The sequence below is a fragment of the Macrosteles quadrilineatus genome, unplaced genomic scaffold (assembly GCF_028750875.1).
Source record: "Macrosteles quadrilineatus isolate MER2022 unplaced genomic scaffold, UCM_ALF_1.0 Scaffold_7__1_contigs__length_78375512, whole genome shotgun sequence".
NCBI lineage: Eukaryota > Metazoa > Arthropoda > Insecta > Hemiptera > Cicadellidae > Macrosteles > Macrosteles quadrilineatus.
The window spans coordinates 65732197-65756439 of NW_026542600.1; the positions used below are offsets into that span (position 1 = coordinate 65732197).

At 31.6% G+C, this 24243-nt stretch overlaps 2 protein-coding genes across 2 annotated transcripts in view; one reads left to right on the forward strand and one right to left on the reverse strand.

Annotated features, from left to right (window-relative positions):
• LOC128997827 (alpha-tocopherol transfer protein-like) overlaps positions 1-24243 on the reverse strand; it is a 196481-nt gene that overhangs the window by 128798 nt on the left and 43440 nt on the right. The window lies entirely within an intron of this gene.
• The window catches only part of LOC128997826 (galactosylgalactosylxylosylprotein 3-beta-glucuronosyltransferase P-like), a 183887-nt gene that overhangs the window by 41128 nt on the left and 118516 nt on the right, over positions 1-24243 (forward strand). The window contains exon 2 of the mRNA XM_054423571.1: positions 11244-11307. The gene's annotated coding sequence lies outside the window, so the exon portion shown is untranslated. The remainder of the gene's footprint in view (positions 1-11243; positions 11308-24243) is intronic.

A 24243-nucleotide genomic window follows, 5' to 3' on the forward strand; every position in this document is an offset into this window, starting at 1 on the left:
ATTTTTTTACTCTACAGAATATACATAAAACGATCGGTAATGAAATCGTCCTTTTTCTTTTAATAATTTTGTCAAAAATTGTGATTTTAAGGAAAGCTAGTACTTTTAATTGAATTGTAAAATATTGTAATAAATGTTTCTATATAGATAAATTCGTATACCAGTCTGGAAAGACTTATGAAAACACGTATTTTTTGTTGCTAAAGGGGGAGGGGGTTGTACCCTGATATAATTTTTATATGGTAATTCTTTTCCAGTTTGCTATATAAAACAATATAAATATAAAACTATTTTTGACAATGAACCCAGCTCAAAAAATCAAACATTTTGTGTAATAAAAAGTTTTATAAATTATTTATAAGTCCCAAGTTTAATACGAACTGCTACGCAATGACAGTAATTGCTCCACATGTTTTGTTTAGCTATATACTTGAATTGTATTAGTTTTATTATTTTATGGTGTAGTTTTTACATTATTAACCAATTCAGTTTGCTACCACCTCGCGGCAGCAATAAAGTACTTTATGAACCTGATGACACAGGCATTGGGCTGTTACCTAATTACAGCTGTTTAATTTGAATTTAAGCCAAAGCATGCGTTTGAAACATACTTACGGACTATTTTGAAACAATGGGAATATTTATAAATTGAATGTTTGCAATGAAAATAGCTTTGCCAATGAATATCTCCTGATTAAAGTTAAGCCTGATTTCTTTGCTAAAGAGAATGATGCACATATTGCACTTTTAAATAGTTAGTTAGTTAGTTAGCTAAGTGTTTACCTTCCAGACAAAGCATTAAATCGAAACTAAAAGGTCGCAGAATCTGAAACCGAGAAGAGAATGGCCGAAATTGACTTGAATGAAGTTCGTTGCGTATAATTTGAGGGAACGATGTGGCTTAGGGCGTTATCACCAAGTGATAAGCAATCGCTGTGTCCTTTCACGCTAACACCACAGGGTGGGCGGCATCCGGGGTCGCGGTCTTACCACAAATAATGAACTAATCTGTTATTGTCTACACAAGTGTCATTTTGTAGCTCATGCGCTTTTAAATTATAGCTATTCAAGCCCTTTAAACGTTTGTGGACTAGGTGGGGATTGAACCCGTTCCTCCTACACCGATGTCCAAAACTGGTCACCCGCAATATAGCTGTGCAGATGAGAATAGGGCTCGCCTAGTAATCAGAAGGTCGTCGGTTCGATTCTCAGATAATTGCCTAAAGTCCCTAACAAGACTACAAGATCGCGCCACTCATCATACATTCATCTCCATTCATACTTGGCTTAAAATACCTACTTTGTATGGTCGCCATTTCAAAGAAAAGTATTAAAGTATTAAGTAGGGGTTTGATGGTTTGAAACTGGACATTGTCTAAGGAATACCTAGTCAGTTACAAAGTCATCTTACGATATTTCACACTCACCCTTCATTCATATTAGCTTATAATACTTGCAAAAGCATTCGCCGATGTCTCAGCGAGTTGAATTCGATTTAACATTTTGTTGTATTCATTTTAGTAAAATTAAAGTTCTTAAAAGATTGAAAAGTTCCAATCTCATGGCCTGTACAAGTTCAATGGCCTGTACTTATAGGTGATCACAAAAGAAAATATGGATTGAGAAAAGTAGTAGACCTGCGTGTATTAAATAAACGTGTATAATGACGAAATAAACAGTATAAATGACTAAACATCTGGTAATTAAAATGTTAAGTAATATTTTGAAAGTAAAGAGTTTTAAAAGGTAATGTAGGGCTGATTTTAACTACTGGACATAACCGCTATATCTGTACGTATGACAATTGGCGTATCACTTCAGCCAATGTCAGATTGTGATCCTATACATCTATTAGATATAATGTCCTACATATATTAGATTAAGGTCGAATACTAATCTCTATAGTATGATAGGGTACTAAATTATCATGTAACCATATAAATAAGCGTACAGGCAATAATTACAAATGGTGAATTATAGCAGCTGATTATAATTACAGTTATATATTTTGTGATGTATATATTATAAACATTAAATCCTCTCATATAAGCTGTAAATTATGCATTAAGTCATTTTACGATCAAAGTTAAAGATTTAGAACTATAGTTGTTTGCTAGTATTATGTAGATTAAATTACAAACTGCCATAACTGAGTAAGATCAATGAGATAATATAAAATAGACAAACATTTCATCAATGGGATCTAATCCAAAACCATAGGGGATGGTCAGTTATGACGACTTGTCTAACTAGCTGTTGATTGGTTTGGATAAAGTGCGATTGAACAAATCAACTAAATGCACTTAAATGCATATTTTTGAAATTATATGTTTCCCAATTACTGAGGATGTCTGGAGAAGCACGTCACATTCAAATGCAAAACAAACGAATTCTTAGTCGTTTCATTAAATTTTTTTCTAATCGAAATTTAAAGCTGAATCCATGGCTATTCTATGAGAAATAAATTTCCACAGAAATATGGATACTTGTCTTTCTGCGTATACCTACAAAAATAACAGAAAATGCTTAAAGAAATATAAATGGAACATTGATTAAAGCTCATATCAGGGAAGCTACAAATTTTTACAAAAGTTTGTTCAATCCTCGAACTTAAACCTACGTTTCTATTATTTCAGTAGTAACTATTCTCCTTCGTATCGTGTACAAGTTCTGAAATACGTAACTAAACATTTCTATAAAATTAAGTTTGTATTAAAATATCTTTGGTACTATTTATCAAAACCTCGCAAGTATGTGTATTTAAGATTTTTTCATACTCTAGACTAAGTATTATTGATGGACTGAACTTACGGGATAGGTTTATGACTGTAACATAAAACTGTATTGTGCTTACTCTAGTCAAGGCACTTTGAAACTACATTGTTTAAGTTGTCTTTTATGTTCAGATAGTCTGTAAGTATATTGGTTGGATTGTATCATGTTTACAACAAACAACATAACAAATACTAACAAAGGTGTTAAGGGTTAGAGAAAAAGTACCTAACTCAAATATAAATGATTTGATAAACTGTTACCGGAGCTAATATCTGAGTTTAACTATTTACTTTGATCTAATTAACATTTATTTATGCCAATCCATTTCTTTAACAGTTTAAAATCTGGTTTAATTTAAAGATACAAACATATTAAATTTAAAACGTGTGTACACATAAATGAATGTAAAAACATGAACATTTCAAAATCAAATTCTGTGTGACACTTCCACAAAATGTATTAGTTTATTTAATCAGCCGGTGTTTTTCAATACGACAGTGTAAGTTTTGTATCTGTTGTCCTGTGTTAATAATGGCTCAGTGACAGCAGAGTATTATTTTGCTGGAAAGTAGCTTGTTATGGAATGAGTGACGTCTTCTTTGCTTCGAAAATTGAGAACGTCGTCCGGCGCCACGGCCAACAGACACATTCGTTATAAGTCTACGAGCATATAGCCAACGATGTTTTTATCTCCTTCACTCCAGCTATCCGAGGAAAAACACGTTAGATTGATAAAGCTATCGAAATCTATAAACTGTACTGAATGTGTAGAAAATTAATGTTTAAGTTTTATTATACACCTACTAATTTGTATCATAGCCACTCTACTAACATCTGTTACTAACCGTGCGCTATATTTAGTCCAACCCAACCCCCCCCCCCATCACGACTCCAAAATGTCCAAAATGTTGTAGTGTGAAATTAAATGTACATTTTAAGGATCGATAACCAAAACAAACTGCAAAAACAACAACAAAAAAACTGGGAAACTGGAAATTACTGCAAGATTACTAAGAATGCCATTCTTATTTGTTGTCTTATTTGTTGTTATTTGTTGTTATTTGTTGTTTTATTTGTTGTGTATAGATTACAGGTTGAAGTTCGTTCGCTACGCTCACTCACCTTTTGGTTGCAAATTGGCTGTAGTCATAAATTAAAAAAAAATAATAGTGCTGCACCCTGTTGGTAATCATTGTAACTTTAATGCTATTGAAAATCATAGAACAGAACCAACTTGTTTAATTGAAACAGCTGTTAAGAAATTCCTTTTAAATATGAAAAATCATAAGGTTAACATGGGAAACTCCAGAGCCACTGGGGCGGAGCCCGAAAGCCCGATCAGAATAAAAACTACTTAGTTTTCCTATTTAATGCCCAAAGAATCGGTGTACCGAATTTCAGCCTCCTAGGTAAATGGGAAGTGGGAGAATTAGTGATGAGTGAGTGAGTGAGTGAGTGAGTGAGTCAGTCAGTGAGGGCTTCGTCTTTTATATACTTAGATTTTTACATACGACTATTTTGCACTAAACAAAACAATTTGAGAAGTAATAATTATAAGGTCTAGGTAGTTTTATTTCACTAATTGAGACTTTCTATAAACCTATATAGCCTTTGTTTCGTTAGAGTAAGGTTTAAATATAGTTATCGGGGAATAATGTTGTGAATGAACCTTCAAAGTCAATAAATGAATTTATAATTTAATCAATGAACTACGATTTGATAAAAATAATAACGATTTCTCAATACAGTATTATTTAAATTGAATGGATGTATTTTTTTGTAATAAACGTGTTTTGCAAATAACAATAAAATTTAAGCTGTATTTGTAATATAATAAAAGTCTCTTGGTTCAGCATCTAAAGTAATAAGCCATAGCTTAAGTCCGACATTAAAGGTAGTTAGAGTGACCTATTCTAATACAAAGCTCGTCCGAAAGATACTGAACTTTATTTGTAATGTATTTTACACAATACAATACAACTTACGAACTTTATTTGTAATGTATTTTTCACAATACAATACAACTTACCTATAAGTTCTCGGATGGTTGATGTGATTGATATATTTATACATGTTATAATTTTCATATTCGGAAACTTGATTTGCGTTTTCCATCTTACTTGTGAGTTCTGAAGCAATGGAAACCGCAATGTGTGCTTCATTCGACGAAAATACAAAACTGCCTCTGAAAACGTAAACTAAAGCAATTTAAAGGCAAAGAATTAAATTTAAATTATTAAAATAATTTCTCGCACACTCCAGCAGATGTGATATGAGGGCAAAGATTCAAAATTATTTATAGTATAAAGTATATTTTTAAGTTTCGTACCAAATATTATTTTAAGTTCAAACAGTTATATCAATAACAGATTACATTCATAAAATCAGGAGTCACATACCAGATTAAAAAAAAACTAAGTAGGCCATAAGTATACATATTTTAGTTACCATTCAGTAATCCGTACAAAATATGTAATGAAAACACAAAATTCCAATCCAGAATCGGAAACGACATACGAGAATTTTTCAATTAAAATGTAATCAAATAAACGGTTTGAACAAAACCTCAAACCCGAATGCGCAAGGTTCAGAAATGAAATATAATTTACTACGGAAAAGCTCGAATAAACGAAGATTAATCTAGACGGAACACACTTGGAGACTATTCATACCAAGAGTTAAAATATAATTAATAACCATGCTTTTCCCTAGTTTGGTCTCCCCACCGCTCAGGGGAGAAAACTGTGCTCTTGGGATTATAGCGAAATGTTTTTACGACCTAACGGCAAGCTATCCCTTACATTTAATACTCAACCAAGAGATATTGCCAAACTCATTGTTTATTTATTACGGCAAACATTTTCTCAACTTATCATGTCCATACGAAACATTTATAAGAACTTGTGGATTTGTTCTTTTTGATAAATTGACATTTCCCAAAGTTGTTATTTATTATTGAGTAGTTTTAACCTACGGAACTTTCAAAATGATCTTGTTACTATACTAGTATTTATTTGTATTTGTAGTTATATTTATCGATCTACTTCGAAAATAATAATAGCTTTTGAAATTTTAAGCACCTACAAAATAAATAAAATTGTTAAAAGGCATATGCTTGCTATACCACCTAAAACGTGGCCTTATTTAATAGTGTAATGATGTTAAAAACCGTTAGGCTATGAACAAAAATTAATGGAACAAAAACCAGGCACTCGGACTAATCAATAAATATGGAATATACTTCAATATAAATCTTTGGAATACAAATAATCTATTACAAAATCGTTGAATTTTCAGGATTTCATGAAAGCTTGTGTATGGTTTATTAAATAAGGAAGGCATCAAAAGCTCTCAAACCCCAATTATAGAAGCAGTTAGACGCTTAAATGGTAATATCGCCATTTTCAAATCGTTGTAAAACCTTCCTGATCCTTAAAGATCCAACTTGAATAACGAGCATATTGCCATAACTCTGCTTCTTCAAGATTTAAGTACAGAAATATATCATAGGAGAGATGACAAAATGTTTAAGAGCCTTGCACATTCTCCAATCTTGATCCTAATAAAATATAATTAAGATATTTAAAAATTCTTCTTTTCCTTGAGGTCTCTTACGATCAAAAATTGATCTGTATTTATGCACTTTTACGCTAAGACTAACATTACATCCTCAATTAGATTGCATACTAAGACTGTTTGAATTATTTATAAGAATAATCATGATTGAACTAGATCTAGATGTTAAAGTAACAAGTCCAACATCAGCTATTGAATATTATACAGCATACTCAAACATGAATAATGTTTTAATTTTTATATTTATTATCTAAAAGTATGTTGGACTGTTTATACGCGGGTAACCTTGCTAGATTTGCTGTTAAATAATGTAACCGATAACTTAAAATAAATGATTAACCAAAAAGTATGTATACGCCCACATTTTCGTTACTTATTTTATCAATCCCATGCCCTATGATAAAATATTATAGTGAAAAGCCTAAACAATATTGTAGTCGTCATAAAATACATTTTCATGACGTCATTGCAGCCATCAAATTATGTCGTTTATATACGTTGTAAGGTGACTTCAATTCTCAGGAAACCCGTAAACCTAAGAGCCTATAAAGAAACTATTATTAAAGAAGGAAATTTACGTTTCAATAAAAGTTTGTGAAACTCCCCGACAATTACCCGCTGGGTTATAAGTTTTAATTATTTCCTGCCAAAAAAACTAAAGCTCAGCCCGTTGCAGCGTCTGGAGAGATTATACTATAACATATTAGTGGTTTCACTATAAAGTTGTATACTTGAAACAACCAAACTAAGTGCAAGATTTAATTTTAAATTTTCAGATAAATAAATTTCCTTATACATATAAATGCAGTAAGCTTGCTTTTCTTACAATATCTTTATGTATTAAAAAAAAAACATCTCTGTGCTCAGGTTTTTGTGCGTTTGTACTTGGTTTACAAGTCCTTACGAAGAACTTCTTCATTCAAAAGGAAAACACTCTTTATTCAGTTAAGAAATTTAAATTATGATCATGGTCCTAAACAAGAAGTAGATATTATTGGATATAAATGGTTTTAATAAATAATTTTTGTTAAAGAGAAATACCTTAGCATTGGCTTCAAAATTAAACTGTTTATCAAAATTGATAGACGGACTAATACGTACAAAAATTAAACGTATGTTTTACTTTATAAAATTTTGAAGCCAATGCTAAGGTATTTCTCTTATAATATAATGGGAACAATATGTAACACCATGCTTGATACATTATACCACATGGTTTGTTAAAAGAAACGACAATGGCTTTCGAACCAAGCACACACTATTTCCGATATTGTACACAATAAAAAGGTGAGACAGCTTGAATGTTAAACAGGTTTAAATGAGGTGTCAGTATTTCTCCGGCATTTATATATTTTATTTTACTTTATATCTTGAAATACAGATAGGAGCCAATATATTTAAATCGGTAGCTCTAATATATCTACGTGAAACCATGGAAACTCTACTGCATGTTAAGAATTAAATACGCCAAGAAACTTTATGTGTAATCATCTTTTATCAATTCGAAAATTGATTGCCTTTGATGTCGACCACATTAGTAATATTTGTTTAATTTACCATATCAATATTAGGAACAATATAATGGTACTGTAATATAAATGTTTACCATAAAATAATATACTACGGAGTTTTATTTTCTTAATGACATAAGGTAGAAATATTATTGATGAACTAAGTTTATCCGTTACAATCTCCTCGTGAGATTTATTTTCAAGTTTCGACCCATCTGTTTGCTGCTGGACTCATGTTCCAGGCTGCGTTTTGCGGCTCTTCTCTTCCCTTCCGTGAAATTTGCGGTTTCTTCAACTCGATAACTCCTCGTCTACATTTAAGTTGCTTGATTAAATTGCCCCAGACTTAATTTGCTGCTCTTCAAAATCGGGTAGGTACGATAAAATATATGTTATATAACAACTTGAGCTACTGAACTTTACGAAGAAGGTCATACGCTCAAAATTGAACTGTCAAAGAAGGAACGTCTTGAAGAAGAATTTCAGAAATAAGGCCTTGAAGACAATACGGCAAACCTCAGGACGCCGGAAATGTGTATGCAATCCATATAAATTGCTACTAAACAATATTATTATTTCACAGGTAGGGGAGAGTGTTGTACCTTTGACCAATTTTCACTTAAACATTTTTTGTAGAGACAGGAATGCTCCAATTATTTTAAAAACAATCAACGATGATACTTAACTGTTTTGTCCATGGATTAAATATTTTTTCCAGTTCCTTGTCATAAGTTTTAACCTATTTTTAGTACAATAAAGAAAATTTGTTACATGGTGGTCAAAGGTTTAACATGCAGTTGTACCTCTGACCAGTGGGTGTTGTACCTTTGACCAGCATATCGATTTCAGCCAAAACAGGTAGAAAAAAAAACAAATATATATCTTATATGATAGTTTTAAAAATATAAAACCATACACACAAAAACGAACTTATTATTCATTTCATCAAGATTAAAAAATGGTTTTTTTCTACTTTTTAGGATAAAAAGTCCACTGCAAAATTGAAAAATTCTCTTTGACGTGCTTATCCACTTGATTTGGCAGTGTTGGGGAGCTTGGTGACAACCTCCTGTAGTTTCCACAAAACAATGGCTTAATATTAATACATTAACATATTTCAATAAAAACCAGTTATAACTACATTGAATACAGATGATGTTGTACCTTTGACCTGGTCAAAGGTACAGCACTAGCGCTTTCCGCCATTTTATATATATTCTCAAAAGATATGTGATAATATCAGTTTCAAACATCCAAGAGAAGTTAGAGGATAAACATCAAATAATAACCCCTCACTTTCACTTTTATTTGTAGAAAAATATACATTTTATAAAACAAACAATAAGTCAACAAATTTTTACTTTCCAGTAGCAAAAATGAATAAACTAAAATATCTCCCAACAAACACAGTTTTCAATCTCCAATGCAAGGTGAAGAAGTCCTCTGGTGGTTGATCTATGAACTAGTTTCATTAGCTTTCCTATACATCCTCTAGATTTCACTATATGACTGGTGGTCAAAGGTACGAGATGGTCAAAGGTAAAACACTCTCCCCTACGTCTCAATTTTAGAAATTGAGTTCACAAAGCCACCCTGTTAAAATTTGAATTAATCTAACCAACTCATAGGATCTAAAGATGACAATTTAAGATCTCTTGAACGTATTCTAAAGTTTTATGAAATTCAGTAAGTCAATGCTAATTAAGAATATGTAGTTGGTGTGTTTAGTTTTTCGTCATTGCATCCTTACAAGTATTTTTTCACTACATTGTCTAGTTTGCTACCCGTAAGCTCTTACCAATTAGATATTGTACATTTCTCACAAATACAAACTAAGTAGAAACTAAGATAAAAAGTTTGACGCCACGAAAACTATTTATAATTTGACACAAACACACATTATAACGATTTTAGCGCGAAATAGATTCCATATTTATTCATATTAATGCTAGTGCTTAAGGGTGTTCCGATTCTTCCAGTCTTGAAACAAGGTGATAAAGTTATTTAACAAAATTGTCCATAGTTTTCTTTTATAACCAGTATTCACAAACAACAGTCAGTCTCTGCTTTTATTTAACCTACAAAATTAAGTGAAGCATATACCATTAGCTTGAGTTGGGTATTTTTAGCTTTTAGTTGATACTTGCACTTTGTAAGCATTGACTTGGGTTTATACGAAGTATTTTTTAAGTAAATATATACATATTTATGTTCCTTTATTATATCGTGAGCAAGAAAAAATATATTTAAATAATTAATGTATAACAAATTTAGATGGATCAGTTAATTACACTTAAGTTTATTAAAACCTATTATACACGTACATTATTAGTACAGGAGACCAAGTTCGTTAGTAACTAGTATTTTCTACACTTAAAATGTTACACATCAATACATTTAAAGGGACTTTTTCTATTATTACAAAAACACAACAGCTTACATTTAAAACAATCTATTATATTAAAACGTGACAGGGTTTTTTATTTCACGATTCTGAATCAACCACTTAACGGATTTTCATGATTTTTGTGTTGAAAGAAAGATAATTTTGAGAACTAGGGAATGTCGAAGCCATAATTTTAGTTTAGGGTTTCAGTGTTTTAGATAATAAGTTTAAAATTTTAAAAAGTCTAGCAGTCGACGCTAACATTCTACTGTAGCTTTTGGTATAATACCATTTGCTTAACGAACGTAACAGCTGTAAACATTCAGTGTTTTTGACACCAATTCAGCTTTTGGATGAAAATGAAATTACATACATAGAATTGACTTATTTATACTATGTGTAATGCTATAATTATTGATACGTTCATTTATTCGGTAAGAGGATGAGAGTTTATTTAAATATGCCTACATAGATTTTACCAAATTAGACCAAATGTTTTAGATGTTCTAATTTTTTTTAGCAGTCTTAAAAATATTTCGTTTTATTTTTCCAATATAATTTGTTATAACTAACAGCTGGTTGAATAAAAAAAAAAATCAATAGAACTATGGGGTTAGTTTATTTACTATGTGATTTTGTCATTGATCATAGGAAATAAGTCTTTAAAATATTAAAATTTAGTTCGTTTTAGTGAAATCTTTAAAAGAAATCTGAATCTTTAAAAGAAAGCTTATGAAAATTATTTTACTACTTGACTTTTTGAGGAAAGGTTGGGAAAATAACAATGATCACATGTTTTAATTAATCTTGGAAGCTTTTTTCTTAACTATAAATGTTGAAATGGTTAAACTATGCTTGAATTAGTAATAGACACTCTATATACAGTTTTAATGGACTACTCGATTCCCGTACGTAGGATGGGCCAACAGCTCGTTCTCATAATAATTATAAACACATTTTGCATTAAATGTCTAAATATCGATTATATGTTTCAGACTGACTAGTCTTCTGTAGTTAGCTCGTCTCCTCCAAAGGCTGTCTCTCGCTCGATGGCTCTGGGTAAGTGATCCTATAACTTTAACCCAAGTGATCTTAGAGTTGGCTACTTGATTTGGTTGGATGTTTCAAACAGTTTGGAGTTAACCTCTTTTCATCGTAGTTACGAATTCGAACTAATCGAACTAGACTTGAGATTTGTGTTTTTTCGTGGTTTTTCAACTGCGCAGTTCATTGGTAAACAACTCTTTTTCAGTTGGAAGCGAATGTAAGGTTTCTAGAAAGAGAGTTGAACATCGCTATATATCCGCGTCAAGTGGGATTGTTGTATTAGCTTTTGCACCTGGGTGGGAGCCGAGTAGAAGCTTTTTAGTCTCTACCATGTCTTGCATGTATACAACATAACACTGCGATCATCATGAAATGAAAAAAGGGTTTCTAGTGAACGAACAAATAATTACATCTCTATATAAACTTAGATTAGCTCTTATTTGAAAATGAACTTTTTAACGATATTCCAACCACGATCGTAATCCCTACGAGTTTTATTTATATTAATAATGATTTGAAACCAATAAAATCTATTTAACATAATATTCATAGCTCAAAATAAATATTATAATATTTAATCATCAAAATGTATAATGTGAAAGTCAAAAAATGGATCATAGCTTTATTCAATTCGGCTTCACTTGAGGTTTGGTGTAATAGTAATGTAAATGACGTTAAAACTTAATTAAATGTAACCAAAACTGATTTATCCGTTGGTCTGTTTCACTCAAGGGATACAAACAAAATACTCTAATGGTTGTATACGTTTGATTAATTAGCTTATTATTTTTTATCAATAATTTCGTGATTGAAACTTAGAACGCTAAGCGAGAGTTGTATCCAATGAAACGTGTAAAATGTTTATCTAGTGAGATCAATTTGACCTGAAAGTTTAATAGAGTTATTTCTTTTTACTTATGGCAAACAATAATTTTGTCATTGTCAAATTTGTCAATATATTAAAAGAAAAATTATCATCCTAAAACAGCTGTTTTTACCAAGGCCACATTTAAAATATTGGTAGTGGGGACTTCCCTCCTTCTTCCTACTTTTTCAAGAAACAAAGATAATATTAATATTCTCCTGCCGGACTCCGCGAGGGAATAACTTCCTTTCAAAATAACTGTTCAAGCGATGTGGTATAATTCATTTCAGCCCTGATCCATTCCTCTAATTTATTAAATATGTGAGTAAAATAAAAAAATAAAACTGTAGCATTGGTTACTTTAAATATGTCAGTATACACCTCTGAATTCATAATTCTTATTTAGTATTCAAAACAAAGTGTTATTGATGGACTTTCATAACATAACGTAACCTAGTTTACACAAATTAATCATTTAAACACCGTTGTATGTTTTTAAGAAATTTCGTAAACAAAATGTACACAAAAAAGTTCGTGGCTGGTCTAGTCTAGTTAAGTCAAAAGTAGACTCAAATGCATAAAATTGTGGATGCATTAACTTTTTATAAATATAACTTAGCAATCAAGTTTTTCAATCCCGACATTTAATTCCATCCCTACACGCTACATTTCAAGTCGTCAGTAACATGTTAAGACCCCTCCTTCCTGCTTAATAAAATAATATTGTTAACAATATAAAATTTATTGGAATACAAGTGACCTGCCGATAGATTTTACCGCTAGATTCTGGTCAGTGTGATATTATTGAACTGTTTACTCTGAAACGTACAGAATAAGGTGAATTATTATATTGTATTATTCGGGCTCATATAAACACTGAGACATTTCTCTGGTGGACAGAGCGTTAATTTCTGTCACACTCCATCAGTCCCGTTGTATTTTCTGCGCTACATTCGCATTCCGGCTACACAATTCTACAGCGCCGGCCGCGGGGGGAGCGGGGCTTTGACCCAACCAACTGTTTATAGTCATGTTTGTCCCTTATATTTATCCATGCAAAACTCTCTATGGATTTATTCAATAATGCCATCCTTTCACAGAATATGATGTTGAATTAAACTCTTACCAAAATATTTTTAAAGAAGATAATGATAATGAATTATTTCATGTCAATTTAAATGTAAGGTTCTGTAAAGTTTTTATTGCGTTTCTGAATGTTTTTTAATCATTTTACGCTTTAGGTAATTTTTTATCCGCTGTTTAATAGTTAATTATATTTTCCTACCGTTTATCTAAATTTGTTTATTTCCCAAGTATATTTCTCCAAGTAAATTGGTTCTTCACCGGTATCTTCCTATTAATATTAAGCATACTTAATTTAACTCATTTGGTAAGTTCGGGTACGTTATTTTCATGTTAGTTTTAAATTTTTCGTTATATAATGAAATTTATGTGAATAACATGAATGTATGGTCCACATCAAACCCCTTATTATTGTGGTATTTGGGATGGATGAAAAAAACAACATCATTTTGTTTATTGTGGGAAACTAAAATATAAAATCCTGCATATTTTTTGATAGGATAGGATGTTTTCTTAAAAAAATATTTTTGCGTAAATGTTTGATTATTCCAGATTCTTTTAATTCCTATCGAGTATTTTTCAAACGTCAATCTATAAATTTATTTTCTAACGCATCAATTTATTTTCCTAAGGGCCATAAATGAACCCCTAACAACATGTTTATTTTCAAACGACAATGCTAATGAAAGGCTGAATCACTCAAGTAATTATTGATCCCGACATGTGATATTACTTTTATTGTATGTACCTTTACTATAACCACATTATTGAAATGTAAAATGAAGTGTTGTTTTCTGTTGAAAAACCCTTGTGACATGGGTGGAACAAAACTCAGGCCACCCATTTGTGATTAAAGTGTTGGTTATGATTAGTCAGTAGACGAAGTAACAATATTACTGGTGTTCAAATACAGTTAAGATAGTTTGTTATTTGGGGATTATTCAGTTACCCTATTTCTTAAAAATATAAGCGGTAAAGGAAATATGTCATAGTAACACAAGCCTGTTAGCTAATCCATCAGCTACAGATTGTATTAACAGTATTTACTGGAACCCCATGCGTTATATCGTTTCCACCAGACCTGTAAAAAGCTATATCAAAGGAAACGGTTACGTTTGTTGATTTAAAATCACAGCCAAAGGAACGTTTTTGAACAAAAACCAAGAGTTAGTTAAAATAATCTTTGAGATTAAAACTGTCTGGATGTAATTCTATACAAGCTCAAGCTGTACTACACATTTTTACATTTTGTCTGCTATTATACGATAAACCACTAATTCGTGTGTGGATAAAATTTAAGTCTATAAACCTTTGTTTGTATAATATTGAAAATGATAACAGGGAAACACTTTGTTTCCTTATACAGAGTGTAATCCTTGATTAGGGTCGCAAAGGAATACAGCTCGATTTCCACCAATAGTTTACTTGTAGTTATAGATTCTATAAAGTTGATTATGTCACGTTTTACAAAGTAGCACCTTCTATCAACAGCCAATTACAAAAACCCCTTTGAAGGCATTCAAAGAAGTCGCCCTTGGGGTGTTCCGGAATACAGCATTACGTCGGGCACAACCTCATTGAAGCTTAATCCGATTTTCTCGCAGGACTCAGTGCTTAAGTCCTGGTTAAAGGCCAATCGACAAAGTGGTCCACTTGTTTAAATTTTACACCTACATTTACTATCCAAATCGAACACTTTGGTCACAAGGTTTTAGTATTTTTTGCAGATAATAATTATCTAATATGATACCAATAAACTTTAAAATGTCTTAGGTTCGCTGAGCGTTTGAAAGTGGCAAAGTTTTTAGAAGGTATTTAATTTTACTTAATCCATCGGTCACGTTTTCTCATTAATAATTTAAACAAAAATATGTTTTGGTCTATCAGCATCTAATAAATACAAATTGGTACATTGAATCCCCTGCATTGCCTAAGGTATCAATTGATTTTGCAAACCATTAAGCCTATAGTCAAAACAATGCCTAAACCCGTTTATCATTCTGTTCCCATGCCTTCATTCTATTTTTTACTAGCAAAGAAGACATAAGTGCATAGCTTTCATAATCCTTTTCTTGCCATCCTTTCATAAAACATGTTACGTGTATGTTTATTATCATATGTATATTATTACGTTTATCATTCCTAATTATATTACTATATTATTAACTTAATTTGTCACAAAAGCTTGTGACAAACTAAGTTAATAATATAGTAATATAATTAGGAATGAAATAACATAATTTCCGTCATATTGCCATGCTTCGTCAATTTGTGTTTATTTTAATGGTATCAAGTTATTTTATTATGTTATAACGGAACTACTAGTTCATTTTTTAATGACAAAATTGTTTGGGAAACATATTTTTCCAAAATCAACATGTATAATACTGTACCGCTCACAATTACTCGATGGAAAGGTTGCCCAACACACCTCCCTCAGGTATACCAACCGTAGCACGCTTGTCTATTGACCAAACAAACACACAGTGTGTTTGTGTTAGTGACCCTATTATATAACCCAATATTTATTTACGTATTACTTTATGATTATTTTAGGAAATAATTCCACACCCCTTCTATATTTTTATCAAATGTATTCCATTCAGACTTTATTTGATAAACATTACCATTATGTTATGTAAAAATGTAAAGGTAATGTTTTAAAGTTTGTTGCAGTAAAATGTTAGTAGCTTGGTATAAAATTATTTGCCAAGTTTTATCAAAATTTATTCACGAACTAGCAAACTAAGCTTACAACAGGTTACTTATACTCCATAAGAGAAGTATGGGAAATTCAAAATCAATTATTTTAGAATTTTCTTCGTAACCAATAACCGTAAAAACACTTCAACTAAATGATTGATGCTGTTTAAAATAGTTAAGTGATAAATTTTATTTTTTGAAAGGAAAAAATTAGAAAAACCAACTTTGACACCTTAAATTAACCCCATTACATGGTCCGACCATGCTGGTTCCCTTACCTATTCAAGTTTATCCCACCCTACACCTTCAAGCCAAATAATGTAATCAAAATGGGACAAAAATACCGTGCCACCTACGGTAATAGATACTTTCCAGTAGGGAAATTCGCTAAAATGTACTAAATAGTCAATGACAGTATCTAAACATATAATGAATACAAAATAATGACACGCGGTAAATTGTATATACATGACCAAGACCCAAGCAATTTTTCTTATATTTCCTCAGAAAGTTATTCAATTGTCTCTTTGTTGATCTTAACGAGAAAAGAAAAATATTTCCAATTGATGAATATGTTTTAGCGTATTTCCCATATAGGGAATAAGCTATTATGTTTTCAATTGACTTTATGTGTTTTCGCTTTTTTATTTCTCATATAAATGATTCATTACATGTATTACATGTATATACAAAGTTGTACCGCTCCCAAGAACTGTAGGGGAAAGGTTGCCGGGGGTTTACAAAGGGTCACAGAGGTTCGTTTCGAGAGTCAAGGTACTTGTGTTACTTCCGGGCCCAATTTGTGAGGTACTGTGTTGTTTGTGATGACGGTCGGTTTGAGCATTTTAGTATTTTATTCGTATTACGAACAACCCAAAAGTGAAGCCGACACTGTTTAGACTTTCATTCGATAATTAAATTCCTACTTAATAACAAACAGTGTTTTGTTGCATTCGATATATCTGAATTTTTTAACCACTTAACCTTAGTATAGAATATGTTTGTTAAAGAATCATTCACTGGTGGGGGGGGGGGGGGGGGGTGGGGTATCAATGACCTTCTATTATATTGGTATCAGAAAAATCTATGGGCTATTTACTAATACAAACGTAAACTTTATTAAAAAAAAACTTGGAATTCGATTTTTTACTTTCTCCCCCTATACCATAGTATATGGAGAAAGTATTGTTTTCGTCAAAATTTTCGAGTTTGAGTTTTGAGTGGATATATTCGTTTTGGGTCCCCCTGGACCCAAAAAAGTGGTTTTCGAAGTGATGTCTGTGTGTGTGTGTGTGTGTGTGTGTGTGTGTGTGTCTGTGTGTCTGGATGTGTACAGAGCTAGAGACCACAACTGTAGTCCGATTTCGATGAAATTTGGTATGTAGGTTCTAATCCATGGCATCTCCAGGCGTTTTTTTCATTTTTTTGAAATTTTTATTTTTAATGGGGATTTTCCCATAAAAACCCATAAAAAACCGGAAAAATCGGATTTTCTCGAAAATGGCCCGAACGATTTTGATAAAAAATTAGTATGTTGTAGCCCTTTAAATTCTGAATAAAATGGTACAAATCCCATATCTGTAAAAATTACGGTTCAAAAGTTATGGTCAAATATGTTATTTTCCCATAAAACCCCATAAATTAACAAAAAATAGGATTTTAGAAAAAAATCCGGTTTTGATTTAACATAGCATGTTATAGTCCTTACAGTTTTATAGTTTTTTTATTTTTTAGAAATTTTTATTTTTAATGGGGATTTTCCCATAAAACCCCATAAAATATCGGAAAAATATGATTTTCCCAAAAATGGCCCGAACGATTTTGATAAACATTTAGTATGTTATAGTCCTTTATATTCTGAACAAAATGGTACAAATCCCATTTCTGTAAAAATTACGGTTATTTTAAATTATGTCATTTTCCCATAAAACCCCCATAAAATAACAGAAAAATCGGATTTTCCCAAAAATGGCTCGAAAGATTTTGATAAAAATTTAGCATGTTATAGTCCTTTAAATTCTTAACAAAATTGTACAAATCCCATTTGCGTATATTTACTCTCACCACTTACAAATGATAAAGGTTTTTGACAAACTTATGGGAGAAAGTATGTGTCAGAATGCTGATACCGTTTATTTATTCAATGTTTTTTATCAATTTTCAAAAATTTTACTTCAGTGAAGGTGAAAAGTTGCCAGTCCGTGCCATTGTCGTATTTAAATTCCTTCTTGAGACAAGGGCCAATTAATAATAATCTCACTAATAATTATTGGCATATCTCAGTGAGTTATCGCATACACTCTAGGTTTTCGATAATATTTTAAGTGCTATATGCTTATCTGTAAAGTATACATCTATAATAGTACATCTATAGTAGTATCTTGCTAATGTGTTGCATGATTTGCCTTGTCCACAATTTCATAAACATGTAAGAAAGTAAAAAAAAATATAGAGGGTAAATAAAAATAAAAATGGAAGGAAAATGTGCGGTTCGTTGACTTTCTACTGAGAATGATGTCTTTGAAATTAAAAAGTTGGATTTTGGATTTCAGATTATATGATTGAGTTTTCTTCTTGAACTGAAGACGGTGTTTATAACTCATCTTCTTCTCACTTAGCCCGTTCACACAAGGTGAATTATTACAGTTAAAGTTGGATAGTTCCAATGAACTTTAGTGAACTGGGATTCACACCCGACTAATTAGAAATGGTGGCCCTAGAGATACCACTTTTTCCCGTAACAGTGTTCTGATTATTTGAAAATTATAATACACATGTAAAAGTACAGTGCTGTTTTCACATATAATCAAAAGATGTATTTGAAACTTAACATAAAAAAACCATGAAAGTAGGAAGATGTTGACGTATTATGGAGTACCAATGGTTATAATACTTCTAACCGTTAAAATCCTAATTGATGAATGTCGAACATTTTGATTCGAACTTTGAGTTCGGTCATTCATCGATTATGTTTTTAAGTGGTTGGAGTTATTATTGACATAATTTAAAGTATTATTATTTACGTTATGCAAAGAACGACTTCGGAATCGTTCTTACTCGTTACATCCAGACCAGTGAGTCATTCTCAAAAACCAAATCCGAAATATGTTTGTCGTAAACATTCACTGGCTTATAACATATTTTTTTATTGATTCGATATAAATATTTTAATATATTAACTATTAATATTGCTCCCAGGGTACCGGTTTTGACTCTTAATCGGAGTCCTCATCCCAACGCTAAATCTTTTATGTACTGTACATGTAAATATTTTATTCATTTAACATAAACTAAAGGATACAAAACAAGTTTTAAATGAGTTTTTTCTTGTGCAAACTAGAGCATGCTGTACATTTTTTGCAAATTCAAAAAAATAGAATCATCACAATTGAAAGAATCGTAATGTACACTCGTAAAAAAAATGCAATAAGTACACTAATGCGCAAAAAAAAATAACCATGTATAATAAACGTTGATTAAAAACAGTGCATTATCATAGTGCATAGTAAATGAATGTATCAATAATTTTTAATCCTTACTATGTGGATAGATTTTCTGTTGGTTATAATCAATATTTCAGAATGCAAATTATTTTTAGTATTTACAACAATTTGCCAACTTTGAAGTAGCACACAAAACACAAAACACAAACACAAAACAAATTCAAATCATTCGTACATTTCAGCTTAAATTTTAAAAGTTTGGCCCTTCTTACAATCTTTTTCTTTAACTTGGCAAGAGACGTTACAAATACGCTGGTCCAATCTACATATACCTAGCTGTACAATTATGAGGTGTGAACATTTCGATATTTTCCCTCGTTGAAATTGCCATCATACGAATTACAACGGCTGGCACAGCTCGGCGCTCGGCGCTCGGCGCTCACCGCTCAGATCGTATTGCTAAACCTCTAACAAGTGATTTACGTTTCGACTGGGGGAGTTATTTTTAGCCCTCCTCTAGGCAGTAGGCAGGTGTGGCCAGCGAACCACGTTGTTCCGTATTGCACTTAACATTGATTATTTCATCGAATATAACGGTTCATTCAAATCCTGCTGCTGCTAAACAGTAAGTGTTTGGATACGGACATTATTAAAAACAGTGTCGTCTTATTAAGTAATTAATTTTCTTACGAATTTTGAAGGGAGGAATTTAATGAAAAAGAGAAAAATTCTCTCACTTGACATATTTTTATATGTTTACTAGGTCAATGAATTTACATCTTAAATTAGACTACAAACCATTGTGTTATAGACATTACCACACAGACAAAGTTATTGGTGATTGGTGAGATTAGACCCGCGACTCTGGGACAGAATTCCTCTACCCCAACCCTAAACTAGTCGCAGCCTTAATGAATTACCATTCAATCGATTTGCCGTATTTCGTAGTAACTCTTGCACTAACCATTAAAAACAACTACATCAAAACATTTTGTTACAACTATAGGAGATTAAAATATGTTTTTCTTCTATGAAAAGGGTAACATAATTCCGTTCTTTAATAAATAACTCATGTAGAAATAAAAGTCCTTATACTGTGTCAAATATAACAATAAACTACGTACAATACTATAAATCGATTTTTGTACGATTATTGGGATAACTTAACAACATCATTGTATTCCAAACATTTTACACTAATAAAAAAAATCATAGAACCTTTTGTATGTAGATTGTATGAATAAAAAGTACCATAATACAATACTGTATGATGCTTCCTAAAGAGCCTTATACATTTCAATGTGGTTTTCGTCAAAATTCTCTTAGTAAACATATTTAAAGATCAGAAATTACTGTTACAAGAAACAAAAGATACATTTCTACATATTTTTGCTTGAAAGTTGCTCACTAAAATAGTATTCCAATACAATAATAAACGTCCAATTGTAAATATATCAAACATAGAGTAGGTACGGGCATTATTAAACATAAAAGCGATTAAATTAAATTATACCAAATCTTATTCAATTACTTTGTTTATAAGTACATTACATTAATCTCAGTTCACACGTAATAAAACTGAAAGTTTTTAGTCCTAAACTTGTATATCAACAAACCTGTATTTGGATAGATTACAGTCCCAGTAAGTCATGTTTGATACAAATCATAAATATAGAACAATTCAATTGTACACAGTTGTACTCCATAGTTTCCTTTATTGCAAATAGAATATTCCGGACGGACAAATGAGCACAATCCGGACATTACCTGTTAAATCCGGACAGGATTGTGAGTCTGGTGGCTGGTGATTGGTGCTTGCTGGCCACCACGTTTCTTTTTGTACAACAATTATCCGTATTGTACAACACAAAAAACACATTACAAACACACACACACAACACACATTACAAAAAAAATGGAGCGATCGACATAGAACTTGAAAGGAACAGCAAATTTTCCCTTGGACTCATTCACGACATACTCATCCAAATGATACTCCTTAAATTGTTCTCCACCTTGGTTATACTCTATTCACTAAAATACTTGTTTATCACAATGGAATGTAAATATTGATGTAGTTTAATGTAACGCATTGTATTAAACACTTCTTAATTCCATTTTACGTGTTGGCGCTTTTACAGGAATGTAATACAATAAAATGTGTCCACCAAAACTATTCTACAAGTGTAAATATATGGTATAGTGTTGCAAGACTTATTTTACTTTATTAAACTCCTACAATTGATAAGACAATTACGCGTACATAATGTATAGATGTTGTGGAAAACTTAAAAAATATTATAAATTTTGTAGATCATTCATTGATTTAACCTGTAACACAAAATACAAATTATACAGCGCCGGTAGTTTATTTTAAATAATAAGATATTATTCTAATTTAGTTTTATTCTCTTAAGAAACATAAACTAGTTTACTTTTATTTTAAGCATGCTAAAATATTACAAAAAAATGATAAATAATCAGCTGCAGTATTTCTCTTAAATGATTAATTGTTAAGGCCTTAACGAAAGTAGCCACCAGGATTATTGTATGAAATAAATTCAGCTGGATACAATAATCATTTTAGTTTGAATTTTAATTACACTCTAGAGCCGCATTTAAAGTCTTCAAAGAAAAACTTCTTTTGTTTGAATTGAAACTGTTCAAGTTCTGCAGCTGAATAATCAGTAGTTAAGCTGCGTGAAGTGAATTTCTGGAAGAGAGAAGTTTATTTCCTTATTACATATCAATTAAAGTTGAGGCGTTTTGTTTAAGGAAACATCTGAATTATCAACTTTCAGTTGCCTCTTCGTTTGTAGATGCATTATTTTTAGTTAATGTATAGAAAATCGTAATTTGAAAAGTAAGCAGCTAAAACTCCAATGACGGGAATCTAAAAATTGAAATTATTGCAAGTATTTGTGAGATCTGTCTTTTTGGCAACAATATGTTTGCGTTAATGCTCGCCATTATTTTTGTTAAGCTGATATCATACCGCACATTTAAAGTATCTAATTTTTGTATATAGGGCTGTTTTGGATTTCCTTAGCAGCTGAAGTAGCTGGTTTAGTGAGTCGGTGGCTCAGTCGGTAGCGTCGCGGACTTCGGGCCCAAGGCAGCGATGTCGTGGGTTCGGATCCTGGTCACTGCCGATAACATTTTATCAGTACAGTTCACCTTTGTACTGTACCGGCTCACTCCTTGCTTTGCTGCAAACGATCCACGCACGGGCGCTTAGTCTATGTGGACGGGCAAATGCAAGGTTAAAAGAGGCCGCCAACCTCTTAAAAAAAAAAAAAGATCACAGGTGTGATAGTTCATCCACAAAAAGTGGAAGTTCATTCACCGCTTCTGGGTGCGGATACAATCATCTTCTAAAATATCTTGATAAAACAACACTGTCAAGTACATAAAAAATACAATCAATTGAAAACTATCTGACAAAATTTGTAAATGGAAGACATAAAGAGATCAAAGTACATACATTTAGCATTTAAAAATCAAAATAAACAGTTTCATTTAGATAAATATCAATAAAATAAATATCTTTAAGACTTTTGCTACGGTCGTGAATTACTCAATCGGTCAATTTACTCTCGTTTCGGTCCTTCACTAAATTAACTTATTACAAACATCTTTTGCATGCAGAAGAAAATAATGTGTAGGTCGTCACCAAATTTGTAAAGAAGGCCCAGAGATGAAAAGTACTCTATAAACTTTACAACTCGAATTAAAAGTAAGCGTTTTCGTAAATCCGAATTAAAATAAATACAAATATGGTGCAGTTTTAGAGGCTACGGACGCAAACATCTCTTACGTACCCTGAATCGACCAGTAAAAAATGCATACACAGTAAATAAATCTTAATTAACGATTTCATGAAAGCCGTAAAAGACAGAAAATAATAGAAGACGAGGGGAGATTAAAATAACCTATACACTTTAGAATTCAAAATCAAACGAAACCGTTTCGTTTACGTAAATTGAAAATAAAATAAATATAAAAGTTGACAGAGCTTAGGGGCGGGAGTGGATGGGGTATCCGTTGCGTGGCTTTGGACGTATAATTCTGGTCATATCTACGGTGGCTGGGCAGACCAACTGAAGCGTTAGAATGGGAAAATGGGACCTTCGCCCTGTGTCACCAAATGTGGCGAAATATAGAAAACATTGTTTGCATGTATATGGGTCCTTTAACCCCAGGTTTGCATTTCGTACGCCACAAATGCTGGTCTTGTTGTCGTGTTTGGAAACATTAACATGGTAAAGACATCAGGAACGAATTGTATGAACAAATCTGAAACATGTTTAATGGATGAGCTGAGATGCATATTAAATTTGAAGGGAATGAGGAAAATATTTGTAAATTATCAAATTCGTGGCTATATTTTGTTTACCTAAGGATGACTAAACATATACAGGGTGATTGATATAAGTGTGCCAGCCGTTTTATTCGAAAACCATAAGAGATATCAAAAAAAGTTAAATAGTAAGTGCCTTGGACTTTTTATTTAAAAAATTTTAGTAAAGTCGAACAAATTTTTTTAGCCGCCATTTTTCCAATATGGCCGCCAACTTTGATTTTTCTTATAGAACACCCTGTATTTTATGATGTATTCTGGTAGGAAATGTAATTTTAAGACGATTTTATTCTTGTGATTTTTTTTTCATAAACCTAACCGTTTCAAAGATAATAATGGTTTAAGTTGTGAAATTTTGAATGGTTTTCGAATAAAACAGCTGGCATGCTTGCTTAGGCCTGTATCGAAACTCTTTCTCATGCAAAAATTTTAAAACTTTAACCATTATTATCTTTGAAACGGTTAGGTTTATGAAAAAATCACAAGAATAAATT